The sequence below is a fragment of the Panthera leo genome, chromosome C1 (genome assembly GCF_018350215.1).
Source record: "Panthera leo isolate Ple1 chromosome C1, P.leo_Ple1_pat1.1, whole genome shotgun sequence".
In the NCBI taxonomy this organism is placed as follows: Eukaryota; Metazoa; Chordata; class Mammalia; order Carnivora; family Felidae; genus Panthera; species Panthera leo.
This window is the reverse complement of record NC_056686.1, coordinates 80311547-80337690: the sequence shown is the minus strand read 5'-3', so window position 1 is coordinate 80337690 and position 26144 is coordinate 80311547. Positions and strand designations below refer to the sequence as shown.

Sequence of the window (26144 nt, the reverse complement as noted above, 5' to 3'; positions counted from 1 at the left end):
TAAAAGATCTGTACTCTGAAACTTTATAACACTTATGAAAGAAATTGAAGAGAACACAAAGAAATGGAAAAGCATCCCATGCTCATGGATTAAAAAAACAAGCATTGTTAAAATGTCTATACTACCCAAAGCAATCTATACATTTAATGCAATCCCATCCAAAATAACACGAGCATCTTTCATAGAGCTAGAAGAAACAACCCTAAAATTTGTGTGTAACCTCAAAAGATCCCAAATAGCCAAAGCAATCCTGAAAAAGAAAAACAAAGCTGGAGGCATCACAATGCTGGATTTCAGGCTATATTACAAAACTGTAGTCATCAAGACAGTTTTATGTACTGGCATAAAAAACAGTCTCTTCAACAAACGGTGGGAAAACTGGATAGCAACACACAGAACAATGAAAGTGGACCACTTTCTTACACCATACACAAAAATAAAATCAAAATAGATTAAAGACATAAATGTGTGACAGGAAACCATCCAAATCCTAGAGGAGAACACAGGCAACAACCTCTTTGACCTTGGCCATAGCAATTTTTTACTAGACATGTCACCAGAGACAAAGGAAACAAAAGAAAAAATGAACTATTGGGACTTGATCAAGATAAAAAACCTGCACAGTAAAGGAAACAGTCAACAAAACTAAAAGTCAGCCTTTGGAATGGGAGAAGATATTTGCAAATGACATATGTGATAAAGGGTTACTATCCAAAATATATAAAGAACTTGTAAAACTCAACACCCAAAAAAATAATCCAGTTTAAAAAATGGGCAGAAGACATGAATAGACATTTCTCCAAAGAAGACATCCAGATGGCCAACACTCATGAAAAAATGCTCAACATCAGTCATCATCATGGAAATACAAATAAAAACTATAATGAGATATCACCTCACACCTGTCAGAATGGCTAAAATCAACAACACAAGAAATAGGAGGTGTTGAGGAGGATGTGGAGAAATGGGAACCCTCTTGCATTATTGCTGCATTATTGGTAGAAATGCAAACTGGTGCAGTCTCTCTTGAGAACAGTATGGAGGTTCCTCAAAAAGTTAAAAATAGAACTACCTTACAATCCAGCAGTTGCACTACTAGGTATTAACCCAAAGGATACAAAAATACAGACTCGAAGGAGCACATGCACCTGTATGTTTATAGCAGCATTATCAACAATAGCCAAACTGTAGAGAGGAGCCCAAATGTCCATTGACCAATGAATAAAGAAGAGGTGGCATATGTATACAATGGAATATTATTCAGCCATCAAACACAATGAGATCTTGCCATTTGTAATGGTGTGGATGGAGCTAGAGTGTATTATGCTAAACCAAATAAGTCAGAGAAAGACAAATATCATATGATTTCACTCATATGTGGAATTTAAGAAACAAAACAGACGAACATACAGGAAGAATGGAAAAAAGAGAGGGAAATAAGCCATAAGATTCTTAATGATAGAGAACAAACAGGGTTGATGGAGGGAGATGGGTGGGAGATGGGCTAGATGGGAGATGGGTATTAAGGAGGGCACTTTTTGTGATGAGCACTGGGTGTTGTATGTAAATGATGAATCACTGAATTCTACTCCTGAAACCAGTATGGCACAGTATGTTACCTAACTAGAATTTAAATAAAAAATTTTTAATGTTCTGTAAATAGAATCAAAGAGTTGGAAACCTTCTGAGATTGACCTTTTTTTACTGAGTATAATGCCCTTGAGATCTCTTCAGTTTTTTGCATGTATCAGTAATTCCTTTTTATTGATGAATAGAATTCTGTTGTATAGATGTACCACAGTTTGCTTAGCCATTCATGCATTGAAGGACATTTGAATTGTTTTCAGATTTTTGCTGCTATAAATAAAGCTACTGTGAACATTTATGTACAGGTTTTTCTATGGGTGTTAAGTTTTCATTTCTGTAGGTAAATGCCTACAAATGAGATTGCTGGGTCTGATAGAAGATTCCAGTTAAGTTTGGTAAGAAACTGCCAACTATTTTCCATAGTGGCCAAATCACTTTACATCTTACTAGCAATGTATGCGAGATCCAGTTTCTCTCCATTCTCTCCAGCATTTGATGTTATCTCTCTTTCTTAGGTGTGTAGTGATATGCCATCATGATTTTATTTTGTATTTCCTTAGTTGCTAATGATGGTAAGTATCTTTTTGTGTGCTTGTCATAGTATCCCTTCTTCATTGAGGGGTTTCTTGATGTCTTTTTGCCCATTTTCTAACTGAATTGTTTGTTTTACTTTTGGGTTTTGAGAGTTCTTATATATATTCTAGATATGAGGCTTTTGTCCAGTATTATGGTTTACAAATATTTTCTTCCAGGTCATAACTTCTCTTTTCATCTCTCTAACAGGTTTTTTCACAGGCAAAATTTTTTATTTTGATGAAATCTAATTTATCAATTGTTTATTTTGGTTGTCGCATCTAAGAACTCAGATGAAGAGTTCTAGATTCCAGGTAGTCCTAGATTCCAAAGACTTCCTCATGTTTTCTTCTAAAAGTTTTATAGTTTTGTTTTACTTTTGAATCCATAGATCATTTTGAAAAATTTTTTTAGTGTTTATTTATTTTTGAGAGAGAGACAGAGTGTGAGTGGGGGAGGGGCGGAGAGTCAGGGAGGCACAGAATCCGAAGCAGGCTCCAGGCTCTGAGCTGTCAGCACAGAGCCAGATGCGGGGCTCAAACCCATGAACCGTGAGATCATGACCTGAGCCAAAGTCAGATGCTTAACTGATGGAGTCACCCGGGTGCCCATGAATCCATAGATCATTTTGAATCAATTTTTTGTGTAAAATATAGTGTTTAGATTAAGCCTCATTTTTCCTATAGATGTCGAGTACAATTTGTTTTAAACCTTCCTGGGGCGCCTGGGTGGCTTAATCAGTTAAGCGTCTGACTCTTGATCTCAGCTCAGGTCATGATCTCATGGTTCATGAGACACAACACTGACATAACACTGACAGCGCAGAACCTGCTTGGGAATCTCTCTCTTCCTCTTTCTCTCTCTGCCCCTTCACCACTTGTGCACACATGCACACTGTCTCTCTCCCTCTCTCAAATTAAATGAACGTTTAAAAAAAATTTTTTTTTATATTTATTTATTTCTGAGACAGAGCATGAGCAGGGGAGGGACAGAGAGAGAGGGAGACACAGAATCCGAAGCAGGCTCCAGGCTCCAAGCCATCAGCACAGAGCCCAACGTGGGGCTCGAACTCACAAACCGTGAGATCATGACCTGAGCCAAAGTCGGTCGCTCAACCGACTGAGCCACCCAGGCGCCCCAATAAACATTTTTTTTTAAACTGTCATTTCTCCATGGAATTGTTTTTGCCTCTTTGTCAAAAATCTGATGGAAATTTTTTAAAAAAATCAGTTTGGTTGGTGTGTTTGTGTTGTCTATTCCTGGATTCTTTGTTTCATTGATCTCTGTGTCTGTCCCTCTGCCAGTTCGCTATTATGAATGCTATAGCTGTATAGGAAGTGTTAACAGTGTGATTTCTCCCACTTTATTCTTTTTCAAAATCGTTTTAGCTATTCCAGTTCCTTTGCCTTTCTATCAGATTTTAGAATAAGCTTGTGTACATATACAATAAAATTTTGTCAGGATTTTGTTAGGAATTACATTATATGTATAAATCATTTTTTGGGAAATCAGCATTTCTACTATATTGAGTCTTCCAATCCATGGCCATGGATGTGTCTGCACTTATTTAGGTCTTCTTTTATTTCTTTCATTATCATTTTGTAATTTTCAGCATACACACACACAACATACATGCTTTTTTTTTTAATTGATATGTTGGTATTTTACTTTTTTTGGAATGATTGTAAATTTTAAATGGTATTGCATTTTTAATTTTGGTTTTGGTATGTTTGTTGCTAACATAGAGAAATACCATGGACCTTTTTTTTTTAAATCTCATATCCTGTGATCTTGCTGAACTCACTTATTAAATTCTAGGAGTATTTATTTTTTATTTAAAAAAAAAAACCATTTTTTTAATGCCCATTTATTTTTGAGGTGGGGGGAGGGGCAGAGAGAGGGAGACACAGAATCCAAAGCAGGCTCCAGGCTCTGAGCTCTCAGCACAGAGCCCATTGTGGGGCTCAAACTCACGAGCTGTGAGATCATGACCTGGGCCAAAGTTGGACACTTAACCAACTGAGCCACCCAGGCGCCCCTATTTATTCCTATTTTTTTAAACATAATTTGTGAGGTTAGCTAACATATGGTGTATACAGTATGCTCTTGGTTTCAGGAGTAGATTCCCGTGATTCATTGCTTACATACAACACCCAATGTTCATCCCAACAAGTGCCCTCCTCAGTGCCCATCACCCTTTTTCTCCTCCCCTCTGCGCCCCCATCAACCCTCAATTTGTTCTCTGTATTTAAGAGTCTCTTATGACTTGCCTCCCTCTCTGTTTGAAACTATTTTTTTCCCTTTCCTTCCCCCATGGTCTTCTGTTAAGTTTCTCAACTTCCACATATGCATGAAACAGGTGATGTCTGTCTTTCTCTGACTAACTTATTTCACTTAGCATAATACCCTCCAGTTCCATCCACGTTGTTACAAATGGCAAGATTTCATTTTTTCATTGCCAAGTAGTATTCCATTGTATATATAAGCCACATTTTCTTTATCCATTCATCAGTTGATAGACATTTGGGCTCTTTCCATAATTTGGCTATTATTGATAGCTCTGCTGTAAACATTGGGGTACATGTGCCCCTATGAATCAGCACAAATCCTAGGAGTTTTAAAATAGATTTCCTGGGACTTTCTAGATAATCATGTATTCTGCAAAAAGGGAAAGTTTTATTTTTTCCCTTCTGACCAGTATATCATTTATTTCCTTTTCTTGCCTTATTACACTGACTAGTACTTCTAGTACTATATTGAATAAACATGTATCTTTCTCTTGTTCCAAATTTTAGGGCAGTGCATTCAGTCTTTCACCACTAAGGATGATGTCAGCTGTGGGTTTTTTATAGATGCTCTTTGTCAAGTTGGGAAAGTTTCCATTATGTATTAGTTAGCGTTCTCCAGAAAAACTGAACCAGAGCCAATAAGATAGGATATTACTCAGGCTTTTTGTTCTAGTCAGGTCTTCAATTGATTGGATGAGGACCATCCACATTAGTAGGGAGAATAATCTGCTTTACTCATTCTACCAATTCAGTTACTAATTTCACCCCAAAATACCCTCACAGACATACCCAGCATGAAGTTTGACCAAATGTCTGGGCACCCCATTGCCAAACTTCACACATAATATTAATCATCACAACTTCTGTTCATGATTTGCTGCAAATGAAAAAAAAATAATATCATTAATGACACAATGAGTTTTGTCACTTTTTTTTTTTTTTTTTTTTTTTTTTTGAGAGAGCAGGACAGAGAGGCAGAAGGAAAGAGAGAGAGAGTTTTAATCACTGTGGAGCCTGATGCAGGGCTCAGTCCCCCGACCCTGAGATAATGACCTGAGCCAAAACCAAGAGTTGGACGCTTAACCTACTGAACCAGCCAGGTGCCCCTTGTCATTTATTTTTGTTGCATCAGTTAATACATGGGATCATGTGATCTTTCTTTAGCCTATTAATATGGTGCATTACATTGATTGATTTTCAGATATTGAAACATACTTTCATTCCTGGAATAAATCTCACCTGATCATGGTATATAATTCTTTTTATATATACATGGATTTGATTTGCCAGTAACTTGTTGAGAATTTTTATGATGATAGTTGTGAGGGATGTTGGTCTTTAGCTTTGTGTTTTGAACTGCCTTTGTCTGCTTTTGGTCATGAAATTATATTGGCCTTATAAAATGATTAGGAAGTGTTTCACCCTCTTTGTTTCCTGGAAGAGATTGTTTAGAATTGATGTTAATTTTCCTTTAAATGTTTGGTAAAATACCCCAGTTAAGCCATCGGGCCCTGAAGATTTCTTTTTCAGAAGCTTTTTAGCAGTCATAAGAATATTCAGATTATGTCTCATTTTGGGTGAATTTTGGTAGTTTGTGATTTTCAAGGAATTGTTCCATTTCATCTGTATTATCACATTCACATGCATAGAGTTGTTTGTGTTATTTCCTTATTGTCCTTTTGTTGTCTTGTTGTTGTTGTTTTTACAGCTTTAGGATCTGTAATTATACCCTCTGTTTCTTGATATTGGCAAAGTCTGTCTTCCCTTTTTTCTCTTTTTATGTTTGTCAGTCTTGACAATAGTGATCTTTGTAAAGAATCAGCTTTTTGTTTCATTTCTTTTCTCTGTTCTTTATTATTTTTTTTCTCCTGTTTGCTTTAGGATAATTTTGCTCTTCATTTTGGGGGGATTGTTTTCTGTTTTTTAAGTAGGCTCCATGCACAGCACGGAGCCCAACATGGGGCTTAAGCCCAGAACCCTGAGATCAAGACCTGAAATGAGATTAAGAGTCAGACACTTACCCGCCTGAACCACCCAGGTATCACTTTTTTTGGTTTCTTAAGGTAGAAGCTTAGGTTATTGATTTAGGACCTTTCCTCTTTTCTAATGTAAGCATTTAGTGCCACAGATTTCTCTTTCAGCACTGCTTTAGCTTCATCCTGCTAATGTATATATGTTGCATTTTTATTTGGTTCTGAGTATTTTTTTATGTCTTTTGAGACTTCCTCTTTGACCGATGGATTATTTAGAGTGCTTTGCTTAATTTTTGACTATTTAGGGTTTTTTTTTCCTATTACACTTCTGTTACTGATTTCACGTTTGATCCCATTGTGATCAGGAAACATGCTTTGGGTTTTTTTTGTTTTTTTTTTTTAATTTTTTACATTTATTCATTTTTGAGAGACAGAGAGAGACAGAGCACAAGCGGAGGAGGGGCAGAGAGAGAGAGGGAGACATAGAATCTGAAGCAGGCTCCAGGCTCCGAGCTAGAGCCCGACGCAGGGCTCGAACTCACAAACTGCGAGATCATGACCTGAGCCGAAGTCAGACACTCAACCGACTGAGCCACCCAGGCGCCCCTCATGCTTTGTTTTTAAATATGTGGAGGTCTGTTTTATGAGCCAGGATACAATCTATCTTGGTGAATATTCCACAGGTGCTTGAAAAGAATGTGTATTCTGCTGTTGTGTGGAGTGTTCTGGAATTTCCTGTTAAATGGCGTTGGACAGTGTTGTTGAGTTCTTCTGTGTCTTTGCTGATGTTTTATTTAACAGGTCTACTGATAGCCACAAGAGACATGGAACACGTTTTTGTTAGCCCTTCTAAAACCATGGCTAAAATAGTCCCTTTGATCTTGGCCCTTCATAATCTGTTCTAAGCCCTTTCCCCCCTAGTGTAATAGACATGTTGATATCACAGTAATATGAATTTTCAGTATTCCTTGTAGTTCATTGTTTCCATCTTAAAACCCAAATATTTCTTCACTATTGTGTCTTCTTTAGTTTCTCCTGAAGGTAGGCCTCTTTGAGTCAGTCTTTGAGTGAGTAGACTGATCTCCTACTCTCTTGAAAACATACTCCTGAGGAAAAATTAGTTTGTTTCAAGGAGAAGAAGAGAAAGTTGAATTTGTGAGGTTGCTAATCATTAAACTACAGTAAAAGGACTGCTTATGTTGGGGGGAAAATCTGTACAGTTCTTTAGGGCAAGGGCTGTGTGTTTTTGTGTTTCCCATGGTCCCTTCCTAGAAAAGTGCCTTCCACATATTTGTGGAATGACTTCAAAATAAATGAATGAATACTGGATGATGTGAGTCATCACAAAAACAAAGACGCCCACTCCCTAAACTGGTACTCTTCTCAGGCTTTATTGAGAGTTTGGAAAACCAGAGGGTTTCCCAAGTCTGCAGTATTTGATTACTGGCTTCATTCCAGCCTGGCTATTGTTAAATGAAATATGCAAAGAAAGCACTCTGCATACAAAAATGAAACCTGATTTAATTTTTAAATCAAGTAAACAATAAATTTCAGATTCTACATGTATAACAAATTGGAAAGAATTGGTCCATTTCAGCCTAATACTCTGCCTCTTTGCCTGAAGCTGAAGCTGGTTTAATTCACCATGACAAATTTAGATGTATTTATTACATGTACGATCATGCTTTGTATGAAAGAAGGCCATTATTTTACTTAGTTAGTTTTTCCCATGTTCCATACCCAGTTGGAGGAGTGAAATTTCTTTTTTTTTAAATTTTTTTTTTTTTTTTTTTTAACGTTTATTTATTTTTGAGACAGAGAGAGACAGAGCATGAACAGGGGAGGGGCAGAGAGAGAGAGGGAGACACAGAATCTGAAACAGGCTCCAGGCTCTGAGCTGTCAGCACAGAGCCTGACGTGGGGCTCGAACTCATGGACTGTGAGATCATGGCCTGAGCCGAAGTCGGCCGCTTAACCGACTGAGCCACCCAGGCGCCCCTAAAATTTCTAAGTTCAGTAGCAAGTTGATGACATGGAGAGTGGGTTATTGTCCATATCATGATTTTTTTTTCATTAGATAGTTTCTGTGGTGAGCCACAAACTGTAATTACCACTGTTTGCATAGTATATAAAAATTTTATTGGCCTGTTGATTGACATGTGTTTGAAACATTAAGAAGTCAATTAACTTCTTGTTGATAAGCCAGAATCCTTACAGTAAATTTCTTTTCCCGCTGGATTGCTGTTAGTTTCATTCTCTTTGTATAATGACCTTCATCTGGTATTATATTTTTTGGTGATCAAAAACCTTTATAACGTGTTCAAAGGAAACTTAGCTAGACAAAGAAAGGGTCAGCTGACCCAAGATGCCTATCTATAAATGGAGTAAAGTGAGAATAAGACTTTTCCAGCCAAGTCAAATAAGAAACGATTAGACCACAATTGTCTACGATTAATGAAATCATACTTGGGAGACATTTGTTTAAATTCATTCAGTTCCTGTACCTCTGTTAACCAGTCCTCTGTACCACCTTAAAGTGATGCCAGTGTTCCTTTTTCCCAGCTTGTGTTTCTCCTCAGTACACGCATTGTAAACTTCACAACTTTCATAAAGGTATGGAAGAACAAACTGAGTATCGTGATACGTGCATTTAGCAAGTCTGACAATGGTCAGAGTCCACTGTGAGAAGTGATTTTATGTGAAAATCCTCCCACGTATCTGGTTTCTTATGACTGACAGACTGCCTTTCCCAGCTGCATGGTGAAATTACCAGCTGTGCCACTGACACATTGGCTGGGTGACAACCCGTAGCTGCTTCCATCCACAAATGAGGTATTTAATTTAAACGTTATGACTTCTGTTTCACATTTTGAGTGACCTCAGAACAAAATCTGGGTCAAAATTAGGCTGTATATCATCAGAGATTGCTTTGAGTTGTTTTTCTTTTTCTTCATTTTGGGGGACTCTCCAAAGCTTGAAAATGATTTTTCTTTCCTTTCTAAATTGATCCTTTTTCCACTTGGCAAACGTGACGTTTTTCCTCTCTGCAGAAGCCAGCGTGGCTTTGCCTACCGGTTTTCTCTCCCGTTTCACTCTGCCTGCGTCACTCTCTGACTTGTCACTGTGCCAGTCCATCACAGGCACTTGTGAGCTCCGGGGCCTGGTGGGGCCTCTTCCTTTCAGGGTGAAAGCTAGCATGTTTTCCTAAGGATAACAATGTGGCTACAGTGAAAACAAAAATGAACGCCGAAGGAAAAGGAATTCAGTGGCGAGAGGATGAGAAAGGGAAGCGCGATGAAAACAAAGCTGTTTCCAAAGAAAGGGCTCACGTGTGGTCAGAGGCAGGGAACTGGGAGAGCTCTGGCCTTGCAGGAGAGAATGGTGGGAGGCACTGGTTGGCTAAGCGAGAACAGAGGGTGGTGGGATGAAGAGAAAGAAAATCTTTGAAACAATCTTCAGTTAAATATGTGATTCCTAGAATCAGTCTTAGTTTCACAGCCTCTGAAGGGCCTTCTTTAAAGTTTCAAATGAATGGGGATACCTCTATTTTTATAGCATCTGAAAATCAATAAACGCCCGTTTTAGCTTAGCATTTTAAAAACCTCCATCTGGTGTGAGGGAAAAAGGATAAGAAGGGAACGCAGAAAACACAAATAATTGAGTATGGGATGGGAGCGGTCCTAGTCAAGTGCCCTCATTAAAGATTTGGAGGGGCGCCTGGGTGGCGCAGTCGGTTAAGCGTCCGACTTCGGCCAGGTCACGATCTCGCGGTCCGTGAGTTCGAGCCCCGCGTCAGGCTCTGGGCTGATGGCTCGGAGCCTGGAGCCTGTTTCCGATTCTGTGTCTCCCTCTCTCTCTGCCCCTCCCCCGTTCATGCTCTGTCTCTCTCTGTCCCAAAAATAAATAAAAAACGTTGAAAAAAAAAAAATTAAAAAAAAAAAAGATTTGGAGATGTCTAGAACCAGAGCTCCTATGGAAGCAGCCTGGAGAGTTGAGAAATTAAATGCAGTCTCTGAACTTGAGGAAAGGTGGGATGTGTTACTCATCTTGGCAATCCCAGCACCTGTTAAAGAGAAGTTGGGGAGGGAAGGATATAGGAAGGAAAGAGTCAAAGCACTGCATAACTGCTCCTTGGTTAACTTTTGCCCCCACTAAATTAATCCCTGGAATTCATCTAAGGATTTTTTGATAACATTTAAATATTGCCTTTGTCAAAGAAAGCAAAAGGAAGTGGCAAGTTTCACATTCATCTTAAGCAGAATACTGTTGTTTTACTTTATTTTCTTCATTGAGGTGAAATTCACACAGCATAAAATTAACCATTTTAAAGTGTACGATTCAGTGGCAGTGAGTGCATGCACAGTGTTGTACAGCCACCGCCTGTATTAGGCTCCAAGTGTCCTGGAACAACTTAGGGCTTTACCTTATTTTAAAAAATACATAGATACAGATATATAGATGTCCATGTATAGATATGTGTGTATATCGATAGAGATTTATCTAGATATATATCTATAGAGATAGAGATACACACACACACACACACACACACACACACACACACACCCTAAGTATACATGCATACAGTGTATACATGCAAACACTAGTCAGTGTTTTGTAACAGTCTCTGAGGACTAAATGCCATCTTCTTCATAGTCTGTCTTTTGGATTTCTTATTTCCCTCCCCACAAGTCATTGGGTGAAACCATACCTTTTTAGGCTAGCATTTCCTCTTTGGTAGCTGCTTTTTGGTGATTTTTCTCCTGGTCTCCTGGTATAATCCTTATTTTTTGTAGCATGAATACAGTGAAGCTTCCTGGTCATGAATTTCTTTTTCTAGTGTTAGACATGTATGAAGTTAAATCAGCTGTGGAAAAGTTACTACTTCTCTACATGGAGTATGGGTGTTAAGATTCTCTTACACCAGGGCAGCATTTTATTAGATGTCAGCCACATGCTTCTCACCTTCCATGGAGCCATTTCCACAGGGTCAAAAGGACAAACTCTGATTTTCTCTAAGGCACATTGGCAAATAATTATAAAAATATTCTTCAAAAAGACTTTCCAGTCAGTGTTGATAACTATGATTATCCTTGGTTTACTAAGGGGAACGAGTAAACACCTTGCAAATTTCAAACACTATTGTGGCTTACACAAAAAGATACTTTAGCATTCTTGTTTAAAGGAGTGGAAGGGTTGGATTAGAAATAGGCCAGAGAACTTGAGCTGGTATTGCACACTCTTAAAAACAGTAGGAAGTCGGGTGCCTGGGTGGCTCAATTGGTTAAGCATCCGACCTTGATCAGGTCATGATCTCACAGTTCGTGAGTTTGAGCCCCACATTGGGCACTGTCAGTGCAGGGCCTACTTGGGATTCTGTCTCTCCTTCTCTCTGTCCCTTCCCTGCTTGCACTTTCTTTCTCTCTCTCTCAAAACAAATTAATAAACTTAACAAACAGCAAGAAGTTCCTTGCTGAGAAGACCTTTGAATTATAGGAAGAACATGTGGATCATTCCTTTTGAGAAGTGTGAATACTAGGTTTATAAGTTTCATATGTCATGATGTCACAAATTCCATATTCTATCATAAAGAATGAAATCTGTGGCAGGATCAGCTGTAGAGTTGCAAAGGGCAGCAAATTCCATTTGTTACCAGAATACCGTTTTGCATTCTTGGTCTTCCTGATCTCACCTTTAAGCCATTTATACAGATCTTTCACAAAGCAATTTTTTACAAGTGTTTATAGCTGACAGTTTGTGAAAACACATTTGCTCTTATGGGCTAAATAATTGCTTTTCTCTAAAGACAGGTGTCACATGCTCAGATCAATTGTGTCCACATCTTCAAAGCTCCAGATGCTGTTTTTCTAAAGATTTGCTTACACGATACCGGATTTTGCAGATAAGTCTTGTTAGTGGAGGCAGCACCCGAAGCTCAAGGGACTTGATCTGTTGCTGTTTTTATTATTCCTAAGCCAACTGTCCTGTTTCAGCTTTTCAAGGAGCTGTGATTCACCTGTGTGCAGTCACATGGGGAGAAAAAAGTTCCTCACTGTTCACTGCCAAAGGAGGCCAGAAGTGGGGCAGGGTGGGGGCTGGGAGTCTGTGGAGGTGTGGATTTCCCTTCTCTCTCTGGGAACTGGGTGAGGCTTCTGTGTGGCACACTTCCAATCTTCGGGTCATAGGAGAATTCCCCCTTTTTATTTTACAGTCTTCATGAAAAATTCCCCTGAGTATTTGCTTCACATTTTTTCTTTAAATTTCCATAGTATTGTTTGCTCTGGTTTGCATCCATGTGCTATATCTTAGTTGTGGTACAGGAGAAAAAGTGCCATACTGGGAATCAGGAGGTTTGGGTTTTACTATCAGCTTTGTCGATAATTAGGTGTGTGACTTGAAACTAATCATCTGGCCTCTCTGAGCTTAGTTTCTCGTCCCTATCAAATGGGAATGATAAAAGGCCACAGTCGAAGAAGCACAAATGTCAGATCCACTTGCTTTTAAACAGGCCACTCTCTCTGCTGAGAAGGTGACTGCCTACCACTCAAAACTGCTAACTCCTCACCTCCTGCTGGAATGACTTCATGCTCCTTGAACGTACTGGACCTCATAGTGTCATAGATAGAGTGGAAGCCCAAAATGTGTTCTTGAAATTGTGATGGTGACTTAGCTCTTAGATTCTTTCTGGGGTTCCTCACGGTTTATTCAAAGAACACCTGTCACTCACATACATGCATTCAAAAGCTTGGTTATGCGCCTGCCGTCTTGCCTATCCAATAGCCTTCTCTCGTGTCTCTTTTCATGCTTTGACCATTCTTTCTTTCTGCCTCTCTCTCATTCACACCTCTGACCTCCCAGAGGGATCCACGTTGAAGCCCCAGTTTTCATCTTCCCCTTGACATCCTCTCCTACCTTACTTTCTTTACAAAGACCCTGGGGTTTAGCCTGTTAACCTCCAATCTTGGTCAGCTGCCTTGATCAGTTTCTGCTACAGAAATTATACTGTTACCTCAGGTCTATTGAGAATTAGAACTTAGTTTTAATTTTTAACAGTTCTGTCCCTTTTTTCTGTCCCTGAACCCAGCGCACTCACCTTTGTTTGAAAGGTTTTGTTGCTGTTGGCTGTAGGAAGCAGATAGGTGTTGACAAAAACTCGAAGCATTATGAGATAGATGTGTAACAGCTTATGGGTCACTGATGGACTTCATCCAGATGTGAATTGGATAAGGTTTTTCCCAGTGCCTATTCTTCGTCTACTTCAGTAAGCTCTTTTTTTTTCATTTCTAAGATAAGCACTCCTCAGGCCTCCTGACTCTTCTTTTTTATCAGCTAATTCTAAAGCAGACTGATGCTCTTTGGGCCACATACAGATACAGACATGTTTTGTCTTATTCATATAGTTGGTCAGTAGTTGGACCATGTAGTTGATCAGCGTATTTCACATTGCACAAAACCCACATTTCTGGCTCTTTTTGAAAAATTGGAAGGGCACGTGACCGCAGTGCAAAAATTAGCCAGAGCTCACTAGTGACTTCCCCATGCAGGATATGTGGTCTGTGTGGTCTCTTACCTCTATTTCACTTACGTGTGGGCTCCCTGAGTGGACCGTGTTGCTTTCTAGCCTTCACACTCTGTCTTGAGGACCATAAAGGGTGGTAGCAGTATAAAGGGGTGACTGGTAGGTCTCATACACATCATGAAGGACTAGATGCAGGTCATGTTAGTGAGGGCAGTAGGCTTATTATGCATAGTATCAAGACAAATCTGCTGTCCCTGAACCCTTCCTCTTTAGAGTCCTAGAGCCTGTGACAGAAGAGTTAATACTTGTAAGATTGCTTATTATTATTATCTTGGTGGATTTCTAGATACAAAGATCAATGTGTTTCTTCATATTTCCCTTCTTCTTTTTGTTAGAATAGTCACAGTAAGTTATTCCCTGGTGGGGATACTTGTACACATAGAATCATAAACTTATACAGATAATACCTTAGCAATGATTTAATCTCACACTCTCTTTTTAAAGCTTAGATAATAGAGTTAAGAGGGGGGGATGCCTTGTCCAGAGTCTTAGGACTAATAGCAAAGCATGAATAAGAAAAACCAGTTCTTCTCACTCCCAGCTCCAGGTTCAGCTCTAGGCTACACTACAAATGAAACATAGATTTCTCTCCTCTCTAAGGGTAACCAAATATATATATTCTTTACATGGAAAAGAGGAAATGGGCTTGGGCAACACACATACTGGGGTTCAGAATCTAGGTCTGCCATTCTGATATTTAGGCAAGCTTAAGTGACCTGTTTAATGTCCATAAACTTCCTTTTCTTCATCTTTACAACAGGGACCATAACACCTACTTCACAGTCTTATGTGAACAAAACTAGTATGTACATAAGGGTCCTCCGTGATAATTCCTAGGTCCTCCTCCGCCCCCTTGGTCACTAGGTTAAATGTTTTCTTCCAAAAACCGAGAGGCTAACAAGGAGTTAATTTTTTTTTTTTTTAACTTAAGCCAAGGAATGTCTGCACAGTGCCCAGCTTGGATGATGTGGTATGCCTAACTGTTTTCATGTTGATTTTCATGCCACAGTGAGCCCCTTCAGGCATGAAAACAACCAAGGATTATTTGCTTCTCTGTTCTTTCTTTTTTGGCTCTCTTGTTGTATTTTCATCACAGTCTCCAGCCCTTCCAAAAGCAGTCTGTCAGGATTTACCAGTGAATCTCAGCTTTCTTCTGCTGGGCCACCATTCAAGGACATCTTTCTGAATCAAGGAGGAGCTCATCAACATGACCGATTCTCAGTTACATAATTCATTCCCTCATTTCTGGAAGCTTCTTCTGAGCTTTGCCTTATGCTGTCATTCTATCCAGATCTGTCCCTTCTGTGAACTCCTCTTGAACTTATAAGTTAGCATGTAATTGTTTTCTAGTCATCTTAACCTCCGTTAATTTTCTCCTTCCCTAGATTAGATTGTGAGCACTTCAAGGTTCAAAAACTAAGTCTTCTGGGTTTGTCGTTATCCCCTACGGAGTTTAGTGATGTGTCAGGTGCTTAGAGAGGTCTTTCATTAATAACTCACATGGAGGGAACTGGAACACACTGTGATAGAAATTAGCCACTCCTGATCTCAGCTCCCACCAAAGCACTGTCTTCCTTCTTGGTCGGTCAGCTAAATATCTCCGCTTCTACTACCCCCCTTTTGTCCCTCTTGATTCCACTGAGAAGTGAATTGTGATCCACTGCTTCCTGGGACATCTTTATTACTGGGACTCTCTCCGTCCCCACTAGCCAGGTGTGCCGTGTCCTCCTACTTACCAAAAAGCGTGGGATCTTGGACCTCACCTCTCCTCAGAGTGCCACGGCAAGTTTAAAATGGCTGAGCTCTCTTCATATTGAAAAGGGTTAGGAAACATAACCAAGCCTGAGGAACTCAGGTCTTCCTTTATTGCCATTCTGCCAAAATGCTGCTTGATTCTTAAGGAAAATGTTATTCATTGAATTATTTTTTATTTTTGAAAAGGACCTGCAACTATCAATGTAGACTTGTTTTCTTTTTCTTTTTTCTTTTTTTTTTTTAATGCTTATTTATTTATTTTGAGAGAGTGTGAGAGAGAAAATTCCAAGCAGGTTCTGCTCTGTGAGGGCTCAGTCTCACAAACTATGAGATCACGACCTGAGCCAACATTAAGACTTGGACACTTAAACAACTGAGCCCAGGCACCCTGATGTAGAATTGCTTTCTGATGCCATTGTTAAGACCTAGGTATCAGAGCAAGATTTTACTGATTATAATCTGAACGTCTATCCTTTGAAGTTCTTTATTTCTGAATTACTATTTTATAAGCTTGCTATTATTTACAGCAGGTTATAATTATTTGCAAATAAATTATTCACAAATGTGTTACTATTTTTCATCAAATAACTGCTGTGAGCTGGGCACTGTGGATGACCGAGATGACAACGAGACATGGAGGGCATTTATACTCAGAGGGGTATAGAATGTAGGAGGCAGGCATGGCCCCAAGAGCAAGGCTAGGAAGGAGGGATCATGCGGACTAGGGACTGAACTGGCTGACTTCGTCAGGGTTCTAGACAGAAACATCATTGCGATTATTCGGAGGTGTTTTAAATCCCAAGCCCTCTTTTGGAGGTGAGAGCGGGTTTATGAGCCATTATCCCATTTTTCCCGACTGCGCAAACTACATAGTGAAGAATATGGCATGAGGCTTCAGCATGTCTGTCAGAATAGTTCCAGAAGGCAGGAGCAGCAAATGTACTTCAAAGAACTAGAACAAATAGCCATTTAAGACAGTTTTTAAATCCATAGCAGATCGGGCACTACAAGAAGAAGCCTGTTTCCCAGCCAAACAGTGAACAATCCTAAAAGTCCAGGCTCCCTGGACTTTGGGGAGTAATTAGAACTTGTTCAGTAATCAGCCAATTTGGATTTCTGAGAATGATTTTAAACACAAAAAGATAAAAGTTGGGTAAAGTAAACTAACCATTGCTTCATAATTGAATCGCATAATTCAATTAGAGAATCATAAAGTTAGAAATGCTGGAGGGTCTTTTATTTGGTTTTTGGGTTTTGGGGGTTTTTTTAAGGAAAAGTTATTTAAAAGCAGTGCTATTAAAATAAAAATAACTCCTGGCTAAAAATACATGCTAAAACATTTATCTCACTAGGGACCTGAAAACAGTTGAGTGTCCAAGTTGGAGTCTAGCCCTCATTAGACCAATAAATTGGTTTTGGAACTCTGAAGTAATTATTTGATTTCTTTTGTCTACATAGCCAGTTCAGATTTGGGGTATTGTTTGCTTTAGTTGTTGGCAAAACACTGTAAACATCCAGGTTCTGGTTGCTGTGTTTTTATTATAAAGCACAGGAAAATTACTTCCATCAGAAGAAATGAAGGGTTAGGATAAATTGTGAATAAACAATAGGTTTTGGTCAAGTTCCGATACAGGCTGCTTTTGATCCTGCACTGGAAAAATGAGACAATTCTATATTTACACATAAAGCAATCCTGATATCTGTAATAAAAGGGGAAGATTCTTCTGGATTGTTTTGTTTTGTTTTGTTTTGTTTTGTTTTCTTGTTTAATCAACAGGGTAGACACAAGAAAGGGTTGAACAGCATCTTACCAGATTATGCTTTTTCCTGTGATATCATTTTTGATCTTTAAGTTTCCTCCCAGCATGGGGCGCCTGGGTGGCTCAGTCGGTTAAGCGGCTTCAGCTCAGGTCATGATCTCGCGGTCTGTGAGTTCGAGCCCCGCGTAGGGCTCTGTGCTGACTGCTCAGAGCCTGGAGCCTGTTTCAGATTCTGTGTCTCCCTCTCTCTCTGACCCTACCCCGTTCATGCTCTGTCTCTCTGTCTCAAAAATAAATAAACGTTAAAAAAAATAAATAAATAAGTTTCCTCCCAGCTTTAAGAGTCTTTGATTCTTGATTCTAAAATGATGTACTAGGAAAGTCCACCAAAGCAGGGCTATTTGGAACAGGCCCAGTTGGCTCTGATGCATAGATGTTCTCAAGAGGGGAAGCCAGTATGTGAAGATGTGGTATGTGACTAACTTGTAGAATATTGTCTGATTAGAGGTACCTCAGAACTTTCCCTAACTCTACTAACACACCCTTGGGGACCACCATATCTGGCATTTGTATGTCTTAGTAACCAATATGGAGAACTAATTATTAACTTAATGAGCAGCAAAACCTTACTGAGCTCTACTACAACAACATGGTAGCTTACTCTAATAAGAGAAAATGACTGTAAGATAGTTCATAAAAGTTTAGTTCCAACTCCACTTCTGATTGAGTTGGATGTTATTAATTCCCTAAACTAGAGATTTGGGATTACAGTGACATTCACCAAAAGATCTAAATCATGTTTACATGAAAGTTCATATGATAAAACAATAATTAAATGAAGTTTGGTTAAATGTTTTCATTATTTTTACTTTCTATCACTTTGATTCATTAAAAGTGATGACTGAAGCAATAGTCAAATTTAGTTTGTGAATTTCAATAATAAGGAATGGTAAAGAATCTTAATCCTGTTTTATATGGAAGTAATTAGGGTATTTAGGTTTCTAGGCTAATTCAGATGCCCCCACCATCCCTGGCCAGATCAACACAAAGTATTCTAAATATATGGTCAGAACAATTCCTCTGACTTTATTCAATTTCATTGTTTATACAATGAAGAACTTTGCTTGTTTTTATTTCTGCTAGGCCTGGTTGGAATTGGAATTCTATCTTCCAAATTTGTACAACCTTTCACTAAATGTGGAATGATATTCTGATATTTTTTTTTGCCTTCCAGTCAACAATAAATTTCTTTTCTTTGTAGAACTTAGGAATAGCAAAAAGAACTAACTCATCCTTGTGGTATTTTCTAATCCATAATACACAAATAGATAATCACATGGCTAATAGAAGTGTTCGTATACTCGTTTGTTTCTCTCACTTTTTAAATTTATTTTTTAGAGCAATTTTAAGTTTACAGCAAAATTCAGCAGGAGGCACAGAAATTTCCCATATGCCCTCTGCCACTGTATACGCATAGCCTCTTCCATTGTCAGCATCCCGCACCAGAGTGGTACATTTATTACAACCGATGAACCTACACTGGCACATCATTATCACCCACAGTCCATAGTTAACACTATCTTTCACTCTTGGTGTTGTATATTCTGTAGGTGTTGACAAATGTATAATGGCATGTATTTAGCATTGCAATTTCATACAAGATCGTTTTACTGCCTTAAACATCTTTTGTGCTCTGCTTATTTATACTTCTTATGGGTGTGTACCCATTCTTATGGGTATTTTGTTGTTTTAGTTTGCATTTCCATAATGACATATGATGTGGAGCATCTTGTCATATGCTGGTTTGCCATCTGTCTATCTTCTTTGATGAAGTACCTGTTAAGATCTTTGGTCCATTTCTTTTTTTTTTTTTTTTTTTTTTTTTTTTTTTAATTTTTTTCAACGTTTTTTATTTATTTTTGGGACAGAGAGAGACAGAGCATGAACGGGGGAGGGTCAGAGAGAGAGGGAGACACAGAACCGGAAACAGGCTCCAGGCTCTGAGCCATCAGCCCAGAGCCTGACGCGGGGCTCGAACTCACGGAGCGCGAGATCGTGACCTGGCTGAAGTCGGACGCTTAACCGACTGCGCCACCCAGGCGCCCCTCTTTGGTCCATTTCTTAATTGGGTTGCTCATTTTCTTACTGTTAAGTTTTAAAACTTTTTTTTTTTTTGGTATATTTTGGGTACCAGTCCTTTACTAGACGCATCTTTATAAATATTTTCTCCCAGTCTGTGGCTTGTTCTTTCATTCTCTTGACAATGTCTTTTGAAGGAGAGAAATTTTTTATTTTATTGAAGGCCAGCATATCAATTATTTTTCTCATGGATCATGCCTTTGGTGTTATCTCTGAAAACAAGGTCATCTAGATTTTCTCCTATGTTATCTTCTAGGAATTTCATAGTTTTGCATTTTACATTTAGGTCTGTAATACATTTTGAGTTAGTTTTTGTGAAAGGTGTAGGGTCTGTGTCGAAGTTCTTTTTTGCACGTGGATATCCAGTTGTTGAAAAGGCTGTCTTTGCTCCATTGTGTTGCCTTTGCTCTTTTGTCAAATGTCAATTAATCGTATTCTGGCTCTCTGTTCTATTCTTTTTTTTTTTTTATGTTTATTTATTTTTTAGAGAGAGAGACACACACACAGAGCGTTAGCGGGGGAGGGTCAGAGAGAGGGAGACACAGAATCCGAAGCAGGCTCCAGGCTCTGAGCTGTCAGCACAGAGCCCAACGTGGAGCTCGAACCCACGAACCATGAGATCATGACCTGAACTGAAGTTGGCTGCCCAACTGACTGAGCCACCCAGGCACCCCTCTCTGTTCTATTCTTTTAATCTATGTAGCTCTTCTTTCACCAATACCACACTGTCTTGATTGTGTAGCTTTATAGTTAGTCTTGCAGTTGAATAGTGTTAGTCCTCCAACTTTGTTCTTCTTCAGTGTTGTGTTGGCTAGTCTCTGTCTTTTGCCTCTCTATTCAAACTTTAAAATCAGTTTGTTGAAATCCATAAGATAACTTGCTGAGATTTTGAGTGGGATTACTTTGAATCTGTAGATCAAATTGAGAAGAACTGACATCTTGACAATATTGAGTTTTCCTATACACAAACGTAGAGTATCTCTCTATTTATTTAGTTCTTTGATTTTTTTCATCTGAGTTTCATAGTTTTCTTCATATAGACAGATCTGAACATATTTTGTTAGATTTTTACCTAAGTATTTCATTGTTTAGGGTGCTAATGTAAATGGTAATATGTTTTTAACTTCTAAAGTCAGTGTTTAGTAGGAAAGTGATTAACTTTTTATGTATTAACCTTACATTCTATAACCTTGCTATAATCACTTACTCTGGGAATTTTTTGGTCAGTTCTTTCAGATATTCTACATAGATGATCATGCCATCTACAAACAAAGACAATTTTATTCCTTCCTTCTTAATCAGTACATCTTTTATTTCTTTATCTTATTACGTTGGCTAGGACTTCTAGTACAATGTTGAAATAGAGTGATGAAAGGGGACATCCCTGCTTTGTTCCTAATCTTAGTGGGAAAGCTTCTCACCATTAAGTATGTTAGCTGTAGGTTTTCTAGAAATATTCTTTATCAAATTGAGGAAGTTTTCATCTCTTCCTACTTTACTAAGAGCTTTTATCACAAATGGGTATTGGATTTTGTCAAATGCTTTTTCTCCATCTATTGATATTATCATGTGATATTTCTTCTTTAGCCTGTTGATGTGATACATTACATCAGTTGATTTTCAAATGTTGAAACCACCTTACATACATGGGATAAATCCCACTCGATTATGGTATATGATTATTTTTAGACATTGTTGGATTTGATTTGCTAATATTTTTATTGAGGATTTTTGCATCTATCTTCATGAGAGATACTGGTCTGTAGTTTTCTTTTCCTGTAATGTTGTAGTCTGGTTTTAGTATTAGGGTAATTATGGTATCCTAGAATAAGTTAGGAAGTATTCCTTCTATTTCTGTCCTCTGACAGAGATTGTGGAAAATTAGTATAATTTCTTTAAAATATGGTATACTTCAGGGACATCTGGGTGTCTCAGTTAAGTGTCCAACTCTTGATTTCGGCTCAGGGTCATGGGATCGAGCCCCACATTGGGCTCTGCTCTGAGCGTGGAACCTGCTTAAGAGTCTCTCTCTCTCTCTCTCTCTCTCTCTCTCTCTCTATCACTTGCGCTCGCTCTCTCTTTTATTAAAAAAAAAAGTGTACTTCATAAATTTGCATGTCACCCTTACACAAGGGCCATGCTAATCTCTGTATCATTCCAATTCTGTCATATGTGCTTTCAAAGCAAGTACTTTCTCCTTCAAGGAAAAAAAAATGTGTTTTCAACATTGAAAATGTTCTGAGTTTATAAGTACTGCTTTCTACAATCTCTTTTGGCTTTTTTGGGTACAAATTCACTGTGTCTATCAATGATAAAGATGGCTGGATTTCAACTTTATACTTTAGCGAATGGAAGATATTGAATGTCATACTACAGTATAGACCATGGTAGGATGGTCTGTCTGCTCATAGGAGTAGGGATGGGGAGGATTGGGGACAAGTCTAAGCTGAGTCCTACATTTCTGACTTGGGTAAGTGAGTGAAATGAAGGATTAGCTTTAGATACATGCTGAATTTCAGCGGCCTTTGGAAGTGGGGATGTCCAGTAGGCCAGTGGGTGTACTGTAAAAGCTCAGAGAACAATCTGGACTGTAAACATTGATTTGGCAACAGTTGAAAGGGATGGTTAAGAAGATATAAATGTTCGGGGTGCCTGGGTGGCTCAGTCAGTTAAGCATCTGACTTCGGCTCAGGTCATGATCTTGCGGTTTGTGGGTTTGAGCCCCGCATCAGGCTCTGTGCCGACAGCTCAGAGCCTGGAGCCTGTTTCGGATTCTGTGTCTCCTCCTCTCTCTCTGCGCCCCCCCCCCCCCATGCTTATGCCCTGTCTCTGTCTCTCAATAATAAATAAACGTTAAAAAAATTTTTTTAAAGAAGATATAAATGTTGGGAGAGCCTTCTTCTATAAAGTCTGAGTTAAAAGTGTTGGGAGGATGGATCTAGAAGGAAGAAATGTAAGGCCAAGATGGCAATAGGGTGCAAGAGAAAATTGGTTATGGGAGGCACTAACTATAAAATTACTGTCTTTTCTCCTCTTCGTGAATGTTGAAGCCTCTTTTCTTTTTTTTTTTTATTTTTTATTTTTTATTTTTTAATTTTTTTTTTTTTTAACGTTTATTTATTTTTGAGACAGAGAGAGAGACAGACCATGAACAGGGGAGGAGCAGAGAGAGAGGGAGGCACAGAATCAGAAGCAGTTGAAGCCTCTTTTCAAGGAAGAGACTTACAACTTCAAATTTATTATTGCTATTTCTGATTATTTGGCTTAACAATTGCAGGTGCCCACTGAAGTCCAGAGATTATAATTATTTTTAGCGTTTATTTTGGAATCACTTAAAATGCACACAAAAGTTGCAGAAATGGTAGAGAATTCCTATATATCATTCATCCAGCTTCCACTAGGGTTAGCACCTTATGTAACCATAGTATAGTTATCACAATGACGATATTAACACTGGTATACAGTACTGTTAGCTAACAGTCTTTATTTGGATTTTACTAGTTTTTTCACCATTGTCCTTTTTCTGTTCCAGATCCAATATCAGAGCTCCTTAGTTCCCTGCTTTCTTCAGTCTTTCATTATCTTTCATAACCTTTGCACTTTAGATAGGTACTGATCGATTATTTTGCATACAAAAGAGACCAGTTGTGTGATCACATCCTGGGATTTATTCTTACACAATTTAGGAAAAAAGTTTTAAGTTTTATTAAGACTATTTCATGTGTGTAAAGATCCTGGTGTTTACATTTTAGCAAGTTGCAGTTATTGTGACTTCTTACTTTTGTGGGGACTTGTAGCTACTTGGAAATTCCTGTTCCTTCCTTTACTACAAGGAAATGATGCATCTTCTGTTCTATTTAATACAGCACTCTTTCTGTCTCCAGTAATGATACGTGAATTATTAGGTGAAGAATAACTTATTGCTTATATAGTTCCTAAGTTAATAAATTTTTACTTCATAAGTCATTTTGAAAAGCTTTATACAGGTTCCTCAAAATGTTAAGCATAGAATTACTGCATGATCCACCCAATTTCACTTCTAGGTATACCCAAGATCATTGAAAGCAGGGACTCAACCAGATACTTGTACCCCAGTGTTCATAGCACAATAGCCAAAAGATGAAAACAACCCAAGTGTCTGTCAACAGATAAGTGGATAATAAAATGTGGTATATACAAATAATGGAGTATTATTTAGCCCTAAAGAGGAATGAAATTCTAATACATGCCACAATGTCGATAAACCTTGAAAATGTGTGCTAAATGACATAAGCCAGACAAAAGGAGAAAATATTGTATAACTTATAATTCTAATGTAATGCAGTCATAATTCTAGTTAATTTGCCTAGAATAGGCAAATTCATAGAGACAGAAAGAATAGCAGTTACCTGGAGCTGGGAAGAGCGGCGGAAAGGTGAATTTTTGACAGAGTTTTCGTTTGGTATGATAAAAAAGTTCTGGAGGTAGTTAGTGGTGATAGTTGCACAGCATTGTAAATATACTTAACACCAATGAACTGTGCACTTAAAAATGGGTAAGAGGGTAAATTTTAGGTTATATATTTTTACCACAGTTTTTAACAAGCCTTAAGCAAACCATAACTTTTCCTGTCCCCCCCCCCAATTTGTTGGATTATTTTAATCCAATATCTATCTTTTTCATATTTCACAGATTAAAATTTTTTCTGAGGAAACAGTAAAGCTGACATTATAAAAACTGTATTCCATCTATCAGAACTTTGAAAACGTTTTATCTCCAATTTATTTGAATGTGAATAAGATAAATTCTGGTATTGGTATTACCTTGTTGGCTTGGGTTTCATGATGAACATTCATATAAAGTTTAGTCTCTGAATGATGTACTTGCAGAATGTACCCACCTACATTCATCAGCCCTCTTGACATCATGACTCAGATTCTCCAGAAGTAAGGAGTGCAGATATCTGCTTAACTGCAGGGAATCTAGGGACTAGGGACATGGAGATTAGTGAGCTCCAGATTTATGACATGATTTCCTAGCTTGTTCAGTCTTGTGATTGGGAGCCCCATCAGAATAATGTGGAGTAGGGAAAAAGCAGTCCTCAAAAAAAGGAATGCTGGGCAAAACAAAGATAGATGTCTGCCATATCTAAGCATCTGTTACGTGCTAAGCACTGTTCTAAGGGGGTGGGATACATCAGCTAACAGACAGATATCCCTGCTCTCCTGGTTTACCTTCAAGCTGGTCTTGTTCAGCTGCAAAAGCATGTTGGAACTTGGGTGGCCAGTAGAAGTGACATAGAGTGCTTAGACTTCTGAGGCTAATCTGTCCCCTATTCCTTGGTCAGTCATTCGAGGGCATTGAATTCATGGTGCATAGCAAGCTAGTATTTATGCCTCAGTGATGTCTTTGTAGAGGTTCTCTGTGGCTTCCAAAGTTTCAGACCACTGGATGGTGTCACTGTGGTTCAAGTGTCTGTAGCATCAGAATGGGGAGATGAACTGGGACTGTTTCAGCCCCAGGGGACAGCCTGTTGTCAGGAGCCAGTGAGGTTACTGCAGGGTTTCAGTCTCAGACCAAAATGAGATGAAAAAATCAGGAGCCTAGGTGAAATTATCCATATGGTGGGGCTCAAGCAGAGGTTCACTGGACACACAGGAATTCAGGGGCGTTCCACACACACATTAGATCCATCCTTAAGGCAGAAATAATAACTCCACTTTATGGACCAACCCCCTAGAAAAGGTGGTGTACCTGCCAGTCTTGGTTAGATTGACTTGGGACGTGGGCAGGGCCCAATCTGTTAAGGCTTCAGATAAGAAATTACTATACAATGGCAGTATGCACATGCTATCAGCAAATAAAAATAATTGTTAGTGTTGGGGCACCTGGGTGGCTCAGTTGGTTAGGCACGTGACTTGATGTTGGCTCAGGTCATGATCTCATGGTTTGTGGGATCGAGCCCTGTGTGAGGCTCAGCACTGACATCACAGAACCTGCTTGGGATTTTCTCTCTCCCTCTCTCTCTGCCGCTCCCCTGCGCATGCACACTCGGACTCTCCCTCCCTCCCTCTCAAAATAAATAAGCATTAAAAAAAAATAATTGTTAGTGTCTTTTAATAAGACCCACGTTTTCATTTAATCCTCAAAACAAAAACTATGAATAAAAGACACAGAAATCAGAACTATAGTTGCAGGTTTAGGGGCACCTGGGTGGCTCAGTCAGTTAAGCGTCCAACTTCAGCTCGGGTCATGATCTCACAGTTTGTGAGTTCGAGCCCCGCGTCGGGCTCTGTGTTGACAGCTCAGAGCCTGGAGCCTGCTTCAGATTCCTTGTCTCCCTCTCTTTCTGCCCCTTCCCCACTTATGCTCTGTCTCTCTCTGCCTCTCAAAACTAAATAAATTTTTTTTTTTTTAAATTCAGATTTAACTTGCTTAAACAAAAAAGAAAAAGTTTTCAATATTGGCAGTACAGTGATGATTAAGATAGGTCCTCCCCTGCTCCCTTCTC

The 26144-nt window shown here is 38.8% G+C and overlaps 1 protein-coding gene and 1 non-coding gene across 3 annotated transcripts in view; one reads left to right on the top strand and one right to left on the bottom strand.

The window, feature by feature from the left end:
• ALG14 (ALG14 UDP-N-acetylglucosaminyltransferase subunit) overlaps positions 1-26144 on the top strand; it is a 102817-nt gene that overhangs the window by 48161 nt on the left and 28512 nt on the right. The gene's annotated exons all lie outside the window — the stretch shown is intronic.
• Positions 21742-21845, bottom strand: LOC122228964. The gene has a single exon (XR_006206846.1). It is a non-coding gene; the product is annotated as a U6 spliceosomal RNA (small nuclear RNA).